The sequence below is a fragment of the Taudactylus pleione genome, unplaced genomic scaffold (assembly GCF_031769625.1).
Source record: "Taudactylus pleione unplaced genomic scaffold, aTauple2 ptg000176l, whole genome shotgun sequence".
Lineage (NCBI taxonomy): Eukaryota > Metazoa > Chordata > Amphibia > Anura > Myobatrachidae > Taudactylus > Taudactylus pleione.
This window is the reverse complement of record NW_028284578.1, coordinates 7,554,657-7,572,837: the sequence shown is the minus strand read 5'-3', so window position 1 is coordinate 7,572,837 and position 18,181 is coordinate 7,554,657. Positions and strand designations below refer to the sequence as shown.

The 18,181-nt window shown below is 41.1% G+C and overlaps 1 pseudogene; it reads left to right on the top strand.

The window, feature by feature from the left end:
* Positions 1–1,104: 1,104 nt before the first annotated feature.
* LOC148520526 (5S ribosomal RNA) lies at positions 1,105–1,223 on the top strand (annotated as a pseudogene).
* Positions 1,224–18,181: the final 16,958 nt, after the last annotated feature.

Below are 18,181 nucleotides of genomic sequence, written 5' to 3'. Positions count from 1 at the left end.
TAGACAGTGTGTGAGGGGTGAGGTGCAGGGTCCGCTCCTGCCGTGCTCTCCCTTTATGTATTGCTTCTGTGCCCTAACTTCTCTCATACAGCAGCAGCGCTTGATCACGCAGTACATGGACACCCCGAACTCGTTCCGCCTCCCCCTCCCCTTCCTTCTATGCTGGATGCTACAACGAAGTTTAGAAAAAAATTTTTGTTTTGCACATCACCATGGCCATGGTGTGCAGGCGGCAGCAAGTCCAGGACACGGAGCTGGGGCTTAGGGCACTTATTCCTTGGGATCAGTGGAAGCTGGGGCAATGAAGGAGAGGTGCTGTCTTCAGTTCCGCCCCTGCCTGGCCTGTTGGCCATTTTTGTTTAAGTTCAGAAAAAATTGCGGCAGAGAGCTGGGCCAGCAGAGGGGTGGTTGAGGGAAGGGCGGCTGCTGGTAATGCACAGAAGCTGCAATTCTGCCCGATTGGAGCTGAACTCTGATCGTGGCAGCTGGGCTGACAAGGGGGGGGGGTGAGGGAAGGACGGCTGCCAGCCCTAAAAGGCATAAAAGGGTCCGGCCCAGCGGGAAACGGCCCAGCGTCCCGATCCTCCCCTGGACGCTATAGGGATTCATACTTTTTCCTGTTGCTATATTAACTTATTTTGCTACTCTCATCAAGAGGATCTGATTCTGAGAGAGCTATACACGACATAGATAATAATTGTCACTCCTCTGTTTCTATGGTCCAATATACATTTGTTATTTGCATGGTTGAAAAACTTTACAGGCACAGCTAATATACTGGGAGGCAATAGATTTTACTCTTGCATAGAAGGTATACAGTAACATGACTAATTTTGGATTTAAGCTATTGTGAATCTGACAGAAATATATAATATTTGATTAATTCCAATTCCTTTGATGCCATTCTTGTCGGAATATGCATAACGAACTTGAAATATATTATAAGAATTTTGACTTACCTGTTGAACAATTAAAGTACGCTTATGCAATGCTTTCTTTGAAGTGTGTATTATTTAACAAAGCGGACTCCTCATATGAGGCAGTCCTACAAACACCAATGCAATGTGTGTACCAGGGCATTCACACTCCCTCAACTGGTAACATACCTACAGCCATACCATACTGGATATGCCCAATCTCATCTGATCTTGGAAGCTATGCAGCATTGGGCTTGGTTAGTACTTGGATGAGAGAACACCTGGGAATACCAGGCGCTGTAAATTGAAATATATAGGAGGTGGATTGGGAAAGAGTGGTAACACAGAAAAGTGTGCGCAATTTATTGTTTCCACATCTATTGGTTTGTTAATCAATTATCATGTTTTCTGTCACACTATCAGAGTTACTAGGGTAACTACCTTCCTACAAATTATTTGATTTCAATAACGTTATTCAGATTTCTGCTACAATATTGTAGAAGATTGATTACCCTTATTTCAATATTTCCGCCACATTTTATATAGATATGTATATTTAACTTTATTTTACTAATAACCATGTGTAGCCAGGGGATCTGTGTAATTTTAATTGTCATTAATAAAGGTTATATTTTATGTAAATATTGATTTAAAGAGTGCCAACAACAAGCCCTTCTTTTTCCTTTTTCTTTGTTATACCATCAATGGTGACAGCTGATGTTGAGAAAATATTGGAGCCAACAGTCCCATGCCAGAATTATTATTATTATTAGTATTATTATTGTTATTTAATGTCAGGTAATCCCCCCTGAACTTATTTTCTATTTCTATTGCTCCAAAAGATACCATTATTCCTGCCCCAAATTAGTGGCTCCACTATTCAGATTATACTGACAAATAGAGTCCTGAGCCCAAATTAATTTACATTAACAATCTTCCATGTGCAGTACCTAGTATTTACTAGCATGCTACATGTGTTATCGGGAATAGACCATGTGATATTATCCTGGCAACACCTCTCCTGCTGATATAGCTTCACAAAACCAATATGCAAATGTTCAATGTAAATCTTGTCAAATAGACATATGCCTCATCCCTTCAATAAATTAGGTAACAAATACTGTAACTACAAATGGAAAAAAACCCTAATGTGCTCTGTTAAACAGAGGTAAGCTTTTGGTAAATCAATCTGCTCCATAAGTTGTTGACTGTTGCAAGAGGGGGGCTTGTCTCTTTCTGTTAGCCATTTGCTTTCAATATGTCACCAGAATACCACTTTCTTGCAAATGTAGACTTTATCAAAGTAAAGTTCAGTAGACATAACATCAACCCATGTGTTTTACTGGACATTTACAGACAAAATCTTTTGCAATGGTTACATCTAATGTCATATGAGGGGAGTCCAATTCAAAAGAAAACTCTATACCCCTAAGAAGTTGCATTGGCTGTCCAAAATTATTCTATCATTGAAATTAATGATAACAACAGAATATAATATTAAATATATCATATATTGCTCTATATATTTTGTGACAGTCACAAGAATGCTCTATATATTGTGTGGCAGTCACAAGAATAGTCTCAGTAATCGGTTTCAATCACAAGGATGCTCTCTGTATTGAGTGGTGGTCACAAGGATGCTCTCTCTATTGGGTGCCAATCACAAGGATGCTCTCAGCATTGGGTGACAATCACAAAGAGACTCTATCTATTGGACAAAGGGCCTGATTCAGAGCCGCTCGTAAGCGGCCGCTCGTTCGCTCCGAGCGATGTTCGCACAACTGCACATGTGTATGGGTCATAATGTGCATGCGCCAACCAGTCAGTGCGGTCGGAAATCGAGCACTCGCAAAATAGCGAGTGCCTGCTAATTTGAGTGACAGGATGAGGCGTTTGTGGGTGGTAACGGGGAAGGTGCTTGAAAATGGGGAGTGGTAATCCGAACGCAGACGTGCAAATGGTCAAAACGGGCGTTTTAAGGGTGTGCATAATTAACAAATCGGCCACGTCACTTGGTTGTTTCTTAGCCTGAACTATTCGCATGATTGCGGTAGGAAAATCCAACCACAAGCACTGCGAGCAGTTCAGACGCCTTTTGATGTACTAATCTAATAAATAGCGGAGATGACGTAGGATGCTAGCAGCCAGGGGGCGTCTTTACAAAATAGCGAGCACATGTTTCATTCGCTCGCTCAGACATAGAGGCGTCAACAGACCGCAAAGAGCGAGCGCTCAATTTAAATAGCCGGCCCCTTTTTCTGAACGAGCGAGCGCAAATAGCAAATAGCAAATAGCGTCCGGCTCTGAATCATGCCCAAAGGCCACTAGTACTGGTAAGATACCAAATGGTACTGGTAGATATTGTTTTTGATTATAGCTCTTTGATAAAACAATTTTTCATATATTTTATTGGCTACATATAATCACACCCATTTTATACAAAGCTCATTCACATTGTATTAATTTTTCTGTTGCTGGTGCTAGGGTGCAGTTTTATGTTGCTATAGATGAGTGTTATATTTTGAAGTAAAGATCCTAAGCATTCAACATTTGTTAACATTTTCTATCAAAATACAATTTGTCAAATTTTCAAATAAAAAAACTTATTTTGCAGGAGCCCACCAACCTGCAACAAAGTTCAAAGTAAAAGAACAGCAGTTATCCAAAGTTACACAAGAACAGGTAAGAGAGAACACCACAGTCTGTGTACTTTGTTACTGTTATTTTATGTATGAAGTTCTGCAGAGCTGATTCTGCCTATGTGCACTTTCTACACCTATCAGTGCAATGCTTTGCTTTCTTGTGTGGTAGGTACACCTACTTTGACAGGTTCCGTCTTACATTGTTGTGTCTCTGGCCATGATTGCACATTGCATCTGCCTCACCTACTGGTGTGGCTAGTGATAAAATTGTGATGATCACGCCTACTTGTATATTGGCTCCGCCTATAGTTTATTTGTTTCCACCCACATAAGGCCACTTTTAAATTTGTTAAATGTATTACCACTTCAAGCTCCTATCCCACCTCTGTGTACAGTATATTGTCTATATACTGTAACTTACTATTAATCATCTTTTGGCTTTGAATTTGCTGGATGCCAGGAATTTAATTGGATGGTGATTAATAAAGGAGGAAAAAGGGAGTGCATGGAGTATACTATATTTAATAAAGAATTTTACATTGCTGTATGTATTTTTTTTACACTGTTCCCAATTTGGAACATGTATAATTAAAATAGGGCTACACAAATAGTGTACTGTATAGGAATGAATGGTAACAGGCTAATTATCTCTCCAGTCAGCTACAGTTATTGAAATCTGTGGTCAGTGAAATCACTATACTATTTTTTTCAATTAATGTCAATTACTTTAGTTTACATCAGTACATATGTCACATTGGTTGTTGGATGCTCACACATGTCTGTTTTATTGGCATCCTTAGAAGGGCATTAAATGTATTATAGACCTTTTTTTATCTGAGCTGAATACTGTCACTGCAAGCTGTAAGAAAACTAGCTGGATAACAAAAGGGAAATAGAAAACTTCTTTGTGGGGCACTCTTTATACAAAAATATAGTCACTTACAAAAAAATAGTTTCTCCAGCACAATGGAGAAACCCAATAATAGTCCATCCAAAAATGGTAGAGGAGAAGTGTAGAAGAAATAATAACCAGAGCTCATAAACATATTTAAAATCAAAAGATACCAGTCCGTTCACAGACTGGACCACCTGTGTGTCCAACATGCACTTTGCCTTATTTGGCTTTTTCACAGTGGTAACCAGTAAAAATAAAAAAGGCCCCTTCCATATATTAGCAAATAGAAGACAGATGGCTGGAAAAGCCAATCAGGAATGACTCAATGGGTATTTGAGGCTCAGCTGTGCAGTAATTCAACCTAGTATCCACCTTATATGTGGAGGAATCTGTCTGAGGCATGCCTGTTACAGTGTGTCTATGATATAGATAAAGGGCTGCTATAAAGGTCAGTTGAGAGAAGCATAGTTAGGGCTCATAGTTGCACAGACATGAAGCAGAACAGTCTAGGACATATTCAGTGGGCAGTAAATCACTCTGTGGTACACCCAGTATATCTGTTTCTTAGATGATATACTGCTGAAGGTACTGATCAGGAGGGGAATAATGGTGATTGTCTCAGTACACGACCATGCTATAGATCATCCTCGGGCATCCCTGGTAGGCTATCAATAAGTCTGTAGAGCATGCATACTATGTTGTTACCTAGTAACCAGGGTGTACTGTATGCAGGCCCGGGGACATCCATACCGGGGCTCGTGAATCAGGGGGCCCCCAATGATTATGGACGAAAATATGGGCAGCAGCATCTATTGAAGTTTTTTAAACAGCTATTGTCCCTGTGCTGTTGTTACAGCAGCCGTCCAGCTGAAGCCCTGCCCACTGACATGTCACATGATAAACACAGAGACATAAAGGGGCTGGTGATCATCTTCCTGGGCCCGCACACCCCTGCACCCAGCTCCTACTGCCTTCCTGATCCTCTCCATTAGGCTTCCTCCCCAACTTTCCCATCACGGCATCCCCGATCCCCCTCTCGCATCACCACTCCTACCCCTCGCAGCCCTCCATCTGCCCCCCACACATACTCCTTCTCCTTTTCGGTCAGTAGTCCAGCTAAAGAGTATAGGGATGCAGCCTTAGCATTAAGGTAAGTGACTGTTATTGTCACTTTTAACATTTGTGTGTGTATATGTTTACCTTGATTGTTGATGAAATTGCATATATTCTACAGTTCCATACTCTCAGTCACCATAATGCGTGCAGTGTGAGCCAGATCCACATGTAGTGCTCAATAAATATTTAAAATAATAATACAATGTAAAAAAATTAGTGTAAAAAAAAATTACATTTACATTTTCTGCTGATATTGGTGTTCTGGGGCTGTTGTATCAGTTCATGAAGCCTGACATTTTTTCTCAATTTCCTCTAAAACAGACTCTGCGGGAGATGTATCAAGCCTTTGGCGTGTGTCTGAAGGGGTGTGGCCTCATGGGAGACATCGTAGCTGTGAACCACACATATGTGTGTATATGTATATATATGTATGCGTATGTGCGCACGCATTGCTCTATCTGTAATATTTGTGTGTGTGTGGATCTGGCATGGTTGTTTGTAGAACAGGTCATGGAAACAGCAATGGGAGGGGGGAGGGTTTGGGGCCCCAGAGTTCCAAGTGTACCGGGCCCCAAGATTTCTGTTGCTGGCCCTTACTGTATGACCAAATGACTAAAAATAGGTTGATCTAGGTGGGGGCACAACCTGCTCCCTTTGCTGTAACACTTGTTTGCAAATAAAATTGGTCCCAAAACGTCAAATAATTTTTAGCTAGGGCAAACTCCAATAAGTCAATAAGAAAGGTGTGGAGGTCACTCTCACCCTCCATTTTGAGACAATATCTAATTGTGTCTATGCCTTTCTTATGCATAGTGCTTGTTTAGAATGTTTCTGCATCCAAAGTCACAACCAGGTGGTTCTCCTCTAAATTTCTGTCATGTTTTCATAGGACATCTGATGTGTGTCCTTTAGATAGGATGGTAGACCCAGAACATGATGATGTAAATGAAGGTCTAGGAAGGTGCTAACTTTTTCTGGTCTGCCTGGTGGTTTAATAGTGTTCTTGTGAACATATTTATGTCAGGCACATGGCTTCTAGCTATACCTTTGATTGCAGGTGTTCAATAAATACCTGTCTGGTGTTCTCAGTGAAAGCACTTCTGAATGATCACACACTTCTGCAGCCAGAGTTATCACTAATAACTGTATCTGTAAATTCAACTTTATAGTGATGCATACAGAAATCTGCAATCTCGGGGCTACCATACATGCGGCATATGTGCATATTTACCTATGGGAATCACCAACATAGTAAAGATCCATGGATGATTACCAAATATGAAAACCAGTAGGGCCTACCAAAGAACTTAGCATTAATGGCAAATAAAGATACTGGTCTTAGACTTATTATTCAAATAAAAATAATATAATACATCTTTTTTCATGTGTGATCCATAAGATAATTAAAATTGTTGTGAAATTAAGGAAAACACCAATGAAAATTATGTGCAACATTTACTATACATGAGATTATATGTATTTTTCAGGTGTGTATTTTTCCAGATTGTCAAAAGGAAGTTTAAACAGGTCACATTAAACATATGTATTTGTTTTCCATGTCAACATTGTAATGCTTTGAATTTGCTGCAGTTTGGTCTAACTCTGAAAATTTTGTATTGATCTAATTGGATGCAGATTTTACTAGCCCTATAACCTTTGTAATGTTCTGACTGGCTACATGTAGATCATAGCTCCAGTACTTTGATTTATTGCAGATTTAGTCCTATGAAAGTGCTAGTAATCTCATGCCAGTTTGTCTAGACCTGGACATGTTTAATAGCATGGATTTGTTAGAGGGGGGTTATATAAACCCACCTCTTTCTGAGTCTCTTACAACTAGTTTCAGCAACATGGCTGCCAAGAGATCAGTTGACTCCTAATGCAAATGTCCTGGTCAGGTATGGACCCTTCTCATGAAACTTAAGGGGCCCTCTACAGAAGCTGCACACCTCCGCCAAGTGGTGCCACATTCTGAGAAGGCATGGCCATGCGATGTTGTAGGTGAGTTTACTCCTACCTGGCAGCCCCCCTTCCTTCTCGGCGCACATAGCCAGTAAGGAAATAGGGGATTGTTGTTCAGTATGAGAAATTATATTTCTTGTTGGCTATTCCACCACTATTGAATGCTGTTGAACAAAGTCTGTTCTGTATATGTAAAGAAAATGGCAACGTCATACAGTTTTACGTTAGGTGGAATTAAAAAGTTGCTAAATGATGCTACAGTACCATGTCTCACTGTACCGTATGAAGAGCAGCATCACTTTACAGTAACACTGAAAAAGACATGATTGTGCTTCATTTGTCTGTTCTAATAATCTAAAACTGAAGACTGATTGTGCTTGTTCTCCTCTGAATAATATGAAGTGCATTAAATGCACATGATTGCAATTCTGTAACCAAATTAGTTTATCTTTGCAATGGTTGATCATCTCCCATTCCTACTTCACCAGAGCTAATCAGGAGAGACTTTATCACCAACATCCTTGATTTATGATGTTTAAGCATACAATGTGAAATTGGATCTAGTCTATATATATATATATTATTTTTTTTGTATATATATATATATATATATATATATGTATTAGTAGCTAAGAATATGGCATAGCTCTCAAATAAGTCATTGTTTCAGGAATATGTAACTGATCCAACAATTTGTAAAGTTCCATGTAAATTCTTTACCTCTACTGTATGTTGAACAAGGGTAGTATGGGGGAGTATGTGCAAATTGTGCAATTAATTCTCCAGGTGACAGGCACTCATTTATACCACATCATTTAAACCACTTGTCTAAAGCTGGGTACTCACTTGGGCAACCAGGCGACCCACCGACACGCTGACACAATATATCAATATAGAGCATCACCGTACACACTGTACAATTCACTGTACGATGGTGTGATATATCATCACGTTTCATGTAAACTACTTTATACCGTATAATCTAAACTGATGTGCAGCACATCCTATGGGAAGATGCGATCACCAAGATCATTGTAAAATAAATTGGGTGGTTTTCAGGGTACACAATATACTATGGTCATTCCTATCCATCGCGGCCAAAATATTGGACAATATATTGTATAGTTTGTACCCAGTTTAAGAGAAACATATTCAGTTTTATGCATACTTGCCCCCTATGGAATGGGGCAGCCAGGTTGGCGAAGTAGGGATGTGGCACAGCAGAAGTAAGCAGTACCCCCACATGATGGCACAATCATGTTATTGTGGCCACGCCCCCTGCTTTGATCACTGACATTGTAATGCAGGGAATGGGGCAAATATGATGTGAATCAGTGCAATCATGTCATTGGCTGCCTCGACTTCCCACTTTACTTGGAAAGTGGGCAATGCCAGGTGGCCACAGGTCACCTTTGGGTGACTTGACTACTCTTCTAGGCACCTGGGAGCACCACTCAAGATTCAGGAGCCTCCTGGATGTTCCAGGAGAGTAGGCAAGTATGGTCTTATTGACAGGTGTATACAACATTGATTGTTCAACATACAATATAGCATACAACTTTGAATCATGCGTTTGGTTCTCAGCTGAACTCTCTGTATTTTGAAATGCACCAACTCCTTCCAATCAATTATTGTAAACTCCTGCCCCAAATTTCAGTCTTGGTAAAAATCTTGTACAAATTGAGGCTCATGGTGTCTGCAATGCTTTGCCAATTTAGTGCTTGGTAAATGATGAGAGTTGTGGCAGTACTATATATTTTTACTTGGAGCATATAGTCAATGGCTTTTGTAAGATAGGCACTAATACTGAATTGGGAACAAAGCAAAATAAGCAAGTAATTGTACTTTAGCCAAGCATATAGCACAGCAGGTGGGGTAGATATAAAATGAGTGATTTCAATTTGGGAGGGAGGTGTCCAAACTCAAATCTAAATTAGTGTTAAAAAAAGCTGTCCAGCATTTGTGGGCTACATGCAATAGCAGCCGGCATTTACCCTGCATGTAAAAATAATAAATATATTTCCACCCCTTGCATTGCAACATGGTTTGTTTCAGGTGCAAATTTAAATGTAATGTAATAGCATATGATTTAAATGAAACACCATATGTTATAATAACATACATTTTCTCATCAGCAATTTACCTGGGTTAATACTTTTGCTTTAGCAGATTTTCTTATGCATTCCAGGATGTGTGTGCCTGCTGTCACATTGAAGATTGAAGATAAGAGAAAAGGGCAAAACATTTACAGCTTTGCAATAAATGAGAAGTTTGCTTAAAAGGCCAATTAAAAAGTTGGAGGATACTGACAGTTTTCTGTGGAGTGAAAAAAATCTAAAGTTTCTGCATGCATACATTTACAATCATTATTCTGCTACTCACATTACCAATCTGCCACTGTCATATTGCCCAGATTTACTTTCATTTGGTTTCTGAACATATGTTGCCAATGATATATAGCTAAGACAACATTTCCCAACTCCAGACCTTGATTGATGATAACATTGAATTTTTTCTGTATTTTTTTAACCATGCCCTGGTGAGTTACAGGTATACATATTTGGCTGGATTAATGGTTACTACACTTGCTCTCACAGGCAGAATATAAAACATGAGTGGTTAGGGTTACTCGAGAGCTGGAAGTGGAATATATTCCTCCAAGACATAGCTGCCTTCTTTCCTGCAATGTTCAGGAACCCTCTATCTCTCAACACCAGGTGAATCTTGTATGTCGGTTCTTTTTAGGGTACTGGCTAAGGGAGATGAATCATACTTCTACAGAGGAAAAGTGGAGATGTTGTCCTTAGCAACCAATCAACTTTTAGTTATCATTTATCAAGTATAGGTTATGATAGTATCTGCCAGTGCTTGCCCACTGACCAAGACAATAGGACTTTTAGGTGTATGTTTGTGTGGATCATACGCTGACAGATACTCTTCCTCACAAGTTTACTATAACTGTACTGGGTTTCTAAAAAGTCATCCATGTGCTTATAATCCAAATGCTATGTACTTCAATGTTTAGCATTTTCTATATGGTTGGGATTCCAGTGCTTTGTATCTGCATTCAACAAATGTCAACAGTCTCAAAAAAATGTGATGCACTTCTAGGGGGATGGCAATGGAAACCAAATTTGCACCATCCTATGCAAACCTCTTCTTATCACATTGGGAGAACAAAAATATATTGATGAACAACAAGTACAAAAAAATCTTATAATTTGGGCTAGATACAGTGATGATATCCTCATTGTATGAGATGGAGATAGAATGGGACTGGAAACCTTCATACAACCCATTAACAATAATGAGGAGAACCTGGAAGTTACAAGTGATATCAGTGAAACAAGTGTTAATTTCTTGGATTTAACCAATGTTGTCACAAACAATAGAATTGAAACTAAGACATACACTACACATGTAGACTGCAATAGTTACCTGGACACAATGGCCCTGATTCAGAGCCATTCGTTAGAGGCAGTACGCTCGTTGCATTCCGATGTTGACTAACCGCGCATGCGCCGGTGTTACACTGCGCATGTGCGTACGGCTGATTGCGAGTTTTTTTTTCTCGTTCGTCAAATAGCGTACAGGAAGTGACATGTCAAATGTGATTGACAGAACAGGCCGTTTTTGGGTGTTGACAGGGGTGGAGATGGAAAAACGCAGGCGTGGCGAGGCGTTTTTGGGGCGTACATACATTAACAAATGCGAACGTCAAATGTGTTCGTACAAACTCATACGTCACTGGATGATCCTCTTTCCCTTCAAAATGCTCGCACAGCTTAGGGGCTGGATAACTCGACCACAGTGGCGATGACCTTCTCCTCTGTCCCGGCACTCCACGATGTTGCATCGATTAATCACGGCTTGTCAGAAACTCAATTAGTGTTGGATTGAAAACCGGCTTGGTATGTGTTTGGATAGCAGTTTTTTTGGATAGCACAAAACCGAACGCAGGTGGAAATCATAGCTGCTAATGTCAGGATTACACAATCAATTAGCGTACATTTGTGGGGGTGTATTATGGCCGCAATGTGTTCGTTTTTGGACTATTGTAACAATAATGTCATCATGTTTAGGTTTGGTCCCTCATTTTGTGTTTGCAAGGTGTTTTTTACTCCTTAGGTAATGTTTAAAACGTTCCTTAACGAGCACTTTTTTTACAATGTGTAATTTGTGTTTTTGAACGTTGTTGGCTTGTGGGCCCGGATTAAAAGTAACCCATTTTGTAAAAGAATGTCAGAATACAAAGTCGTACATTTCTGCAAAATTTATTTGTATCCACCCATAAAAAAAAACCATATTGAACTACAACATTTTGGGCAGTGTTCCACAATATTTATTAATTGTGCAAACAATAATTTTTGAAAAAACGTAAATGTAAAAATTAAAACCAATTCACAAGAAAGGAGAGGGAAGTTTTGGCCAGAAAGGAATATGAGGCAAGCACAGAAGGAGTGTGGGAAAAGTAGCCAAAGGTGTCACCGTTTTTTTGCCCGTTTGGCTGGGGGAGGGAGGGCGCCAGACCGGGTCCGGGATGTCATCGGGCTGGCCTGTCCAGAGGCAGATGTTGTGGCCTCTGGACTAGGCACAGGGCTAGGCACATTTGGAGGATTGGCTGATGTTGTGCCAGAGGTGGAGGATCCTCATGTTCCGGCAGGAAGGGAGGTCGGCTCCACCATGTGCTGGCGAACGAGCTGCTCCAGGGCAGTGGCAATGCGGATGTTGGCCCTGGTATTTTCTGCCAGGGCCTGACCAATGGTCACGTTGGCCGCAGCATTTTGCTCCAGGGCCTCAGCCACCCATACCAGACTGGCGTCCATACTCTGCAGAATCTCCGTATGGAAATCCGATTTTAAATTGAGTTCTGTGAGGAGGGACACTGCCTGGGAGGGGGATTGCCCTGGACTGGCTTCTGCAGGGTCCTCAGCCGGATGTACTGGTTCCTCCCCTGCAGAGCCAGTAGAAATTCTGTGGCCAAGGCTCCCCTCTGGAGCAGACTCATCCGCCTGTGTCTCTGTTGGAAAAATTAGAAAAGACTCACATTAGAATCTACATATTGGCACAATAACATTTCACAGTTGGTGACATCACAACATTTACCTGGGACAACATGAGGAGCCGCAAAGTCTGGCATGTCCGTATCCATGTTGGACACGCCAAACACCTCCACAGGCTGCACACACCCCTGTGCCAGCTCTTCTAAATCTGTAAACTCCAATGACACAGGGGTGGGACCTCCACCTGTCCCCCTTGCATGCCTAGCCCTGTGTGCCATTTTTTGTTTCAGCCGATATTTAAAGTCTTGCCATCTGTGGGTTAAATTGGAAGCATTACTTTTTATTGGGTTGTTGGTTTTAACGTGGTCAAGTGTTCACTTACCGCCGTTTGACATCCCGGGCTAGACGGACATAATCACCCACCCTATTGACCTCCACGGCTACCTCTTCCCACATTCTCCACTTCTGGCTTGCACTCATATTCCTGTCTGCCTTTGGCAGGATGTCCACACACTTCTGAATCAAAACCTCCATCTCATTTCTTGTGAATTGTGGATGCCATTTCTTTTTGGCAGCTTTGCCTGGATTACTGGGCCCAGCAGCCTCTTCCATGTCATCCTCCTCACCTCTTTGGGGTAATTTGAAGAAATCTCAAATTCCCAACTTGCACAATATGTTTAGAATTAATCATTGAGTCAAAATGCATGAAATACTTACCGCGGGACTGTTGTCCATTGTTTTCCTGGTCTGTATCCATGTGTGTTGTTCCAACTAGAAATACACCTGAATTGTGTTTTTGTCTTGTGACGTATTTATACATGCGTCCTTATTTTGCGGCAGCATCATTGATTGTGCGTTCCTCTGATCCTTCCTTAATTTGGGCGGGAAACTAAACACTATTTAAGGGTTGTGGCGTTTCGACTCGAGGTGGCGTTTATTGAAAGTTGGAGGTTACGTTGGTTGGAGTTGATTGTTGGCTGGTTTTGGAGATTGCGTTTATTGTTTTTTTTTGTGTTAGCGGTTTTTCTTGGTTTTCAGTTCCTTTTTGTTCACTTTTGGTTTTTTGGATTGTTTCCAGTTTTGGTAAGTTTGGGGAAGTATAACTTTGGGGCAATTTGTCTCTCATTGTGGTGTTGATTTTTCTAATATTTTTTTTCCGTCATTTCATCTCTCTTAGGTTTTTTCTTGGCTCTGCCCCAAAGACATTTTGGTCCGGTTTCTTAGATATTAGCTCTTGGTAAGTTCATGTGTTAAATTGTTTAGGGAATGTTCTTGTTTGTCTGTATGCAACTTTGGTTGGCCTTCCACATGTGACGTTGTTTTTTGGCAAATCGAACTCTGTGTTTTTTGTTAATATTTTTGGCCGCCGTTATTGTGCCCTGTATTTGCGATCTAATTTGCGCATTTTTACTACTTGCTATTGTGCCCTGTATTTGCGATCTAATTAGCGCATTTTTACAACTTGCTATTGTGCCCTGTATTTGCGAACTAATTAGCGCATTGTGAAATGTGTATTCATCCCTTAATAATGTTTTTTGTCGCCTGGAGCATTGGTTGATTACATTTGGCCTCTATTTGGCGTAGTGTGCGTAACGTCATTTTGCTCTTGGGCCAAATGTGTGTGTGTCCCCTTTTATGTTTTGTGTTGCTTAAATTTGTGATAATGACATGGCCAGCATAAAATGATGTATATTTTTGATGTTATTATTTGCAGTTACAACATATCATGACAATACCCCGGCATGTAAGCATCACTGGATGGTATTTGAAAGCAAAGTTACATGTATTTTTATTGGGTGTTGTAAAAAGGCTGACCTTCCAATGTTGTCATTTCAGGTTGATTTGGGTCGGATTGTTCTGGCCCTGCTCCCGGAAGCTGACCAACCTCAATCTCGTCCCAGGCGTAGACATCGTAGGCATGCAAGGCCCCAGATATTTCGAACACGTGTCACCCTTTTTGGAATGCCAGATGATGAGGTTTTAAGACAATACCGTCTTCCTCCAAAAATCATCATAGACACTCTCTCATTAATAGAGAGTGATCTTGAGCGGCAAATTGACAGTCCTACAGCAATTCCACCACTTACGCAATTAATGGCGGTGTTACATTTCTGTGCCTCAGGATCGTTCCAAACAACGGTGGGAATAGTGGCGGGCATCTCACAATCCTCCTTTTCCCGGATCCTGAGGGCAGTGATGGAGGCACTTTTCAAGCACCTCCATCATTTTATTCAAATGTCTTTGGATATGGGTGCCCTTAGTGTGGCCAAGGCCAATTTTTACAAAATAGCTGGCTTCCCACACATCATAGGGGTTGTGGATGGTACTCACATACCACTTCAGCCTCCAGCACGGCTGGAGGCAATATTTAGAAACCGTAAACACTATCACTCCCTCAATGTAATGGTGGTATGTGATGCCTCCCTCCAGATCCTGTCCCTGAATGCAAAATTACCAGGAAGTGCACATGACTCCTTCGTCATCCGGCAATCAGGGATATGGCACAAATTAACCAACCTACAAGCTGGTGATGCGTGGCTTCTGGGTAAGTGGAGACCTTTAGTACATAACAATGTTAAGCTTCATACAGAGTGAGCCTGATGTTGTCTTTTCATTTTCACAGGAGACAGTGGCTACCCTTGCACGTCCTGGCTGCTCACTCCTTATTTGGCTCCCACACCAGGGCCACAAAGTGAGTATAATTCCGTACTTACTGCAACCAGGCAAGTGGTGGAGTGCTGTATTGGCCTTTTAAAAGGCCAATTCAGATGCCTCCACCGCTCTGGTGGCGAACTCATGTATTTGCCGGATATGGTTTCGAAAATTGTGGTCCTGTGTGGGATATTTCACAACATCGCCAAAAGGAGTGGTGTCCCAATGCAGCCAGAGGATGCCTTATCTGAGGATGGCCCCCCCGAGGTTGGTCGGAGGTCAGTATGTGGGGGGGCTATACGCGATGATGTGGTGGCCTGATTTTTTAGGTAATTATTTGCAAAAAAACCAATGTTGATACCTAATGTGGTTGGGTTTGTTTGAGAGCATCTAATTTTTTGCTAATTTGTTTCTCCCTCTTCTGTTTTTTGACATAATATTTGGCACTCCAACGATGACTACTTCCTGCTACCCTTACATAACCTGTATGTGGATATTTTGTGGCTATATTAGGGGAACACTTCTTGCCATGCCATATATGTGGAATCATGTTGGCATGGTCCTTCGTCAACCAGTTCTTGATTGTTTTTTTTGGGTGTTTGTTTTTTGGTATGTGTTGTATTTGAGATTATCACTGTGTGTTTTGTTTGTGAGTGACCACTTTGCAATTTCTGTTATGTTGGTAATAAATTTTTTTAGAGCGAAATGTTGTCCCATTTTTGTAACGTTACCACCAAGTGTAACCAGGTTCACACATGTAACATTTGACTAAGGGGTAATCCAATACTGACGCCATTTGTGCAAAAATGATTCCTTTATTCTGGGTCCAAACCAACACCAAAAAGAAGCCTGTACAATCCTTTTGCTTCGTAATATTGCCCTAAGCTGCTTGCACACCAACTAGGAACCTGGAAAATGTTGAAATATCTAATTGTGACTACACCAAAAAAGGGAAATCAGATTTGTACTGTTAGGTGTTTCTTGTGGCTGTTTGACCCAAAAATACAACACACACTCTTATTGGCCCAAATGTGAAATCCTTGCAGGAACACTATACTTATGTCAGGGTAAACAATATGTGGTTGGGACAAAACGAATGAGCCAGAACGTAACTTCTAACAAAACAATTTATTTACAGAATGTTGAACAAAAAAAAAACTACTCCCTAAGGAGGACCGACATATGGTCAAGGACCACCAGCACCCCGATGATTTGGCTGTGCATCTGGGCCACACATCCTTTTAAATTTGCCCGAAGCCTCGGTTAATCTGTGGGTGAGAAAAAATTGGGGATTAATACAACAATAGTGAAACCACATAAAAAAACAATAAAAAAAAAAATAAAATAAAACAATTAAAATTCATCACACTAAAATGGTGTAGGGCAAAAATACAAAGCCTATGTCCAAATTCAGACAGGTGTGCTATGTGTATGTTGAAAACAGCAGTAACAGGTTACGGCAAATGACCAAAACCACTTATTTTTGTGTTAAACAAACAAAAAACATAAAATTAAAAACAAAAAACAGTTTGTGTCGAAAAAAAAACCAGCAAAAAAAAACATACCGGAAGACCCAACGCCAGCTACAGAAGGCCATCCATCATCCTCCTCGGAGGTGGGTCCATTCCCCAAAGATCGGGGCGGTGTAATGACCGACTCTGGGGAGGGGGTCATTCGAAGAGGGGTGGTTGGAGGAGAGGGGGAATTGGGATGGAGGGGAAGGAGTCCAGAAAAATCTGGCTGAGGGTGTAGGAAGGCTGGGGAGGAGGGGGGAATAGGGGAAGGAGTGGAGTTGGAGTGTTGGCTTGGGGTGGGGGAGAGTGGCCGTGCTCGCCATCTGGCGGGACGCTGATGGCGTAGTCTTCGCTGGGCCCCTAAAAGATGGTAAACAAATTGTGGTTAGATCCAACGCAAATCCACAAACAAAATCAATTTCAAATGCACCCCCAAACCCCCCCCCCAAAAAAAAATTAGAATGAATAAATATGAAAGACAGGGAAAACATGGCCATGCAGATATGAGGAGAATGAATAAAGATGAAAGACAGGGAAAACATGGCCATGCAGATATGAGGAGAATGAATAAAGATGAAAGACAGGGAAAACATGGCCATGCAGATATGAGGAGAATGAATAAAGATGAAAGACAGGGAAAACATGGCCATGCAGATATGAGGAGAATGAATAAAGATGAAAGACAGGGAAAACATGGCCATGCAGATATGAGGAGAATGAATAAAGATGAAAGACAGGGAAAACATGGCCATGCAGATATGAGGAGAATGAATAAAGATGAAAGACACGGAAAACATGGCCATGCAGATATGAGGAGAATGAATAAAGATGAAAGACATGGAAAACATGGCCATGCAGATATGAGGAGAATGAATAAAGATGAAAGACACGGAAAACATGGCCATGCAGTTAGGGCCACAAAGACAAACATGAAAACCACAATCCATTAAACTTACTCGCAGCGATCTGCATGCGAAAGCATGCCAGCAAGCGGGGCATCCGCCATTGCAGGTCCGACCACCTGCGCTCCAGCTGCCCGATATGGCGGCGTGAGCCGAAGGAGCGCAGGCGGGCCCGAACCTCCGCATATGCGGATCGCTTCTCCCGGTTGGTGATTGCGGAGGCTCTCAAGATGGCAATGGAGTTTTGCCAAAAAATCATTTTTGATTAAGTGCTCAAAAATTTTCTGATTGGCTAATGTATTTAGGATATTAACAGGAGCAATTCTATTGGTTAGTGTATGAGTCATGTGTTCGACAGGGTCAGAAATCTAAGGAGACTTATGATAGGCTTAATGCAGTGACATGCGTAAGCAAATTTACATTAAAAAATGAACTCCATGAAATATGCGGGGCTAAAAACAAATATACCAATTAGTTTATAGGGGTTAACATGTATTTTGACAAATAAAAGCGAATGTTTAAGCCGTACGTATTCTGCCGGTAAACACAAACACGGACATAAATAAAGTTTATTGCAT